A 5086-nucleotide genomic window follows, 5' to 3' on the forward strand; every position below is an offset into this window, starting at 1 on the left:
ATCAATAACATGTATATCCAATATACCTTTGTTCACTTTGCCATCCTTCTTATCCACCAATTACTTGGGGTAGTTCCGCTTCTAGTGACCAGTCCCTTTATAGTAGAAGCACTCAGTCTCAGGCTTAGGTCCAGACTTGGGCTTCTTCACTTGAGCAGCAACTTGCTTGCCGTCCTTCTTGAAGTTCCCCTTCTTCCCTTTGCCCTTTTCTTGAAACTGGTGGTCTTGTTAACCATCAACACTTGATGTTTTTCTTGATTTCTACCTTCGTCGATTTCAGCATCATGAAGAGCTTGGGAATCGTTTCCGTTATCCCTTGCAAACTATAGTTCATCACGAAGTTCTACTAACTTGGTGATGGTGACTAGAGAATTCTGTCAATCACTATCCTATCTGGAAGATTAACTCCCACTTGATTCAAGCGATTGTAGTACCCAGACAATCTGAGCACATGCTCACTAGTTGAGCGATTCTCCTCCATCTTATAGCTATAGAACTTGTTGGAGACTTCATATCTCTCAACTCGGGTATTTGCTTGAAATATTAACTTCAACTCCTGGAACATCTCATATGGTCCGTGACGTTCAAAACGTCTTTGAAGTCCCGATTCTAAGCCGTTAAGCATGGTGCACTAAACTATCAAGTAGTCATCATATTGAGCTAGCCAAACGTTCATAACGTCTGCATCTGCTCCTGCAATAGGTCCGTCACCTAGTGGTGCATCAAGGACATAATTCTTCTGTGCAGCAATGAGGATAAACCTCAGATCACGGATCCAATCCGCATCATTGCTACTAACATCTTTCAACACAATTTTCTCTAGGAACATATCAAAATAAACACAGGGAAGCAACAACGCGAGCTATTGATCTACAACATAGATATGCTAATACTACCAGGACTAAGTTCATGATAAATTTAAGTTCAATTTAATCATATTACTTAAGAACTCCCACTTAGATAGACATCCCTCTAATCTTCTAAGTGATCATGTGATCCATATCAACTAAACCATGTCCGGTCATCACGTGAGATGGAGTAGTTTCAATGGTGAACATCACTATGTTGATCATATCTACTATGTGATTCATCATATCTACTATATGATTCACGCTCGACCTTTCGGTCTCCGTGTTCTGAGGCCATATCTGTATATGCTAGGCTCGTCAAGTATAACCTGAGTATTCTGCGTGTGCAACTGTTTTGCACCCGTTGTATTTGAACGTAGAGCCTATCACACCCGATCATCACGTGGTGTCTTAGAACGAAGAACTTTTGCAACGGTGCATACTCAGGGAGAACACTTCTTGATAATTAGTGAGAGATCATCTTAAAATGCTACCGTCAATCAAAGCAAGATAAGATGCATAAAAGATAAACATCACATGCAATCAATATAAGTGATATGATATGGCCATCATCATCTTGTGCTTGTGATCTCCATCTCCGAAGCAACGTCATGATCACCATCGTCACCGGCGCGACACCTTGATTTCCATCATAGCATCATTGTCGTCTCGCCAATCTTATGCTTCTACGACTATCGCTACCGCTTAGTGATAAAGTAAAGCATTACAGGGCGATTGCATTGCATACAATAAAGCGGTAACCATATGGCTCCTGCCAGTTGCCGATAACTCGGTTACAAAACATGATCATCTCATACAATAAAATTTAGCATCATGTTTTGACCATATCACATCACAACATGCCCTGCAAAAACAAGTTATACGTCCTCTACTTTGTTGTTGCAAGTTTTACATGGTTGCTACAGGCTTAGCAAGAACCAATCTTACCTACGCATCAAAACCACAACGATAGTTTGTCAAGTTGGTGCTGTTTTAACCTTCGCAAGGACCGGGCGTAGCCACACTCGGTTCAACTAAAGTTGGAGAAACTGACACCCGCCAGCCACCTGTGTGCAAAGCACGTCGGTAGAACCAGTCTCGCGTAAGCGTACGCGTAATGTCGGTCCGGGCCGCTTCATCCAACAATACCGCCGAACCAAAGTGTGACATGCTGGTAAGCAGTATGACTTATATCGCCCACAACTCACTTGTGTTCTACTCGTGCAAATAACATCAACACATAAAACCTAGGCTCTGATGCCACTGTTGGGGAACGTAGTAATTTCAAAAAAATTCCTACGCACACGCAAGATCATGTTGATGCATACCAACGAGAGGGGAAAGTGTTGTCCACGTACCCTCGTAGACCGAAAGCGGAAGCATTATAACAACGCGGTTGATGTAGTCGTACGTCTTCACGGCCCGACCGATCAAGCACCGAAACTACGGCACCTCCGAGTTCTAGCACACATTCAGCTCGATGACGATCCCCGGACTCCGATCCAGCAAAGTGTCGGGGAAGAGTTCCGTCAGCACGACGGTGTGGTGACGATCTTGATGTTCTACCGTCGCAGGGCTTCGCCTAAGCACCGCTACAATATTATCGAGGATTAAGGTGGAGGGGGGCACCACACACGGCTAAGAGAACGATCAGGAAGATCAACTTGTGTCTATGGGGTGCCCCCTGCCCCCGTATATAAAGGAGTGGAGGAGGGGAGGGCCGGCCCTCTCTATGGCGCGCCCTAGGGGAGTCCTACTCCCACCGGGAGTAGGATTCCCCCATTCCTAGTACAACTAGGAGTCCTTCCAAGTAGTAGGAGTAGGAGACAAGGAAGGGGAAGATGGAAGAGAAGGAAGGAGGGGGCGCCGCCCCTCCCCCTAGTCCAATTCGGACTAGTCAAGGGGGGCGCGCGGCCTGCCTCTCCCTCTCCCCTAAAGCCCAATAAGGCCCATATACTTCTTCCCCCGTATTCCCGTAACTACCCGGTACTCCGAAAAATAGCCGAATCACTTGGAACCTTTCCGATGTCCGAATATAGTCGTCCAATATATCGATCTTTACGTCTCGACCATTTCGAGACTCCTCGTCATATCCCCGATCTCATCCGGGACTCCGAACTCCTTCGGTACATTAAAACTCATAAACTCGTAATATAACTGTCATCGAAACCTTAAGCGTGCGGACCCTACGGGTTCGAGAACAATGTAGACATGACGGAGACACGTCTCCGGTCAATAACCAATAGCAGAACCTGGATGCTCATATTGGCTCCCACATATTCTACGAAGATCTTTATCGGTCAGACCGCATAACAACATACATTGTTCCCTTTGTCATCGGTATGTTACTTGCCCGAGATTCGATCGTCGGTATCTCAATACCTAGTTCAATCTCGTTACCGGCAAGTCTCTTTACTCGTTCTGTAATACATCATCTCGCAACTAACTCATTAGTTGCAATGTTTGCAAGGCTTAAGTAATGTGCATTACCGAGAGGGCCCAGAGATACCTCTCCGACAATCGGAGTGACAAATCCTAATCTTGAAATACGCCAACCCAACATGTACCTTTAGAGACACCTGTAGAGCTCCTTTATAATCACCCAGTTAAGTTGTGATGTTTGGTAGCACACAAAGTGTTCCTCCGGTAAACGGGAGTTGCATAATCTCATAGTCATAGGAACATGTATAAGTCATGAAGAAAGCAATAGCAACATACTAAACGATCGGGTGCTAAGCTAACGGAATGGGTCATGTCAATCACATCATTCTCCTAATGATGTGATCCTCTTAATCAAATGAAAACTCATGTCTATGGCTAGGAAACATAACCATCTTTGATCAACAAGCTAGTCAAGTAGAGGCATACTAGTGACACTCTGTTGGTCTATGTATTCACACATGTATTATGTTTCCGGTTAATACAATTCTAGCATGAATAATAAACATTTATCATGATATAAGGAAATGAATAATAACTTTATTATTGCCTCTAGGGCATATTTCCTTCAAACACCTCCGTCAGCACCGGGCGACAAGTCGCGCCAACCCCTCCTCAGGCCTGCAAAGGGATGCACACCGCGGCCTTCGGCTCCTGCGGGCCGCCGTGCCATCACCTCCAAGACGGATCTCCAGGCCAGACTGCGTGGCATGCGGGGCGCTACGGCGAGGCCCACGGGGCGGAAGCCCCAGAGGCTTATGTGCCCCGCATGGTGGATCAAGGGCGCGTGCTGGAAGAAGATCATTGGTTATTCCTCGGGCCAGGCTGGGCCGAGGAGGCGCCAGGGGCTGAGCTCTTTCCGGAGCCCTAAGAGAGCCTCGACAACCGCACCGGCAATAGCAACTATCGGGTACCACTCATCCCTCAGGAGAAAGCTTATGCTAACCATGGGTCGCAGGAGATACAGGTCGCCGCAGCAGATGGCTGCCCCAATGCTGCAACCTCCTATCCCTCAGGAGGAGGGCGCAGGGGGCTGCAGGAGAGGGGCCAAGATTCGGGTTCGTCCCCGCGGCGGTCGGAGCAAGGCACTCTCAGGAGGTAGGCCCTCTGCCGGGGAGGTGCCCCAGGGCCTGCCCCCGGCAGAGGACTTGTGGTCGTCGGGGGAACCGCTGGCGACCGCTCTACCCCATTCGCGTCGTCCTGGTTTCGGGTCGCCGTCAATGGCGGCAGAGTGAGGCGCAAGGTGGGGCCCTCGTCTGGCGATATGAAGCAAGGCCGGTACCTGTGAAGAAGGCCCAGTGCCTGTGAAGCTCGCCGCCCCTTGACGCTCTCACGTAATAATGAGTGGGGCTGTACATGCCCCGGAGTCTCCGGAGAGCCGCCCTCGGGCCTCGGGGGCTCCCTCCCACGCCCAGTGGCAGCACTTAGCTCCGCGCTGGTGAGAAGACGTCGAAGACTAGACTAGGTGCCGGACGCGGCCTTTTGCTTTTTGCTTCTTCCTTGTTGACAAGGTTCTTCGATTTGGATTTAAGTTGGATTTGAGTTTGAGACTTGCGTGCGTTTGGGGGATGGGTGTTTAGTCTCGTTCGAGCAATATCTCGTGTTCTGGTTTTGGCTTTACTTCCAAAGTTAGCGTCGGCTGCCCCCCACTCGCGAGGGGCCGGGCCAGGCACGTCTACGGCCGGGACCGCTGTCGCCACACCCTCTCCGGAGGTTCGCATCACAGAATCTACAAGTTAATCAGAAGACACCCGAGGCATGTCGTCCCCCGCAGGCCCGCTCGGGACTCGTCGGGTTGG

Source organism: Triticum dicoccoides, chromosome 5A (genome assembly GCF_002162155.2).
Source record: "Triticum dicoccoides isolate Atlit2015 ecotype Zavitan chromosome 5A, WEW_v2.0, whole genome shotgun sequence".
Classification (NCBI taxonomy): Eukaryota; Viridiplantae; Streptophyta; class Magnoliopsida; order Poales; family Poaceae; genus Triticum; species Triticum dicoccoides.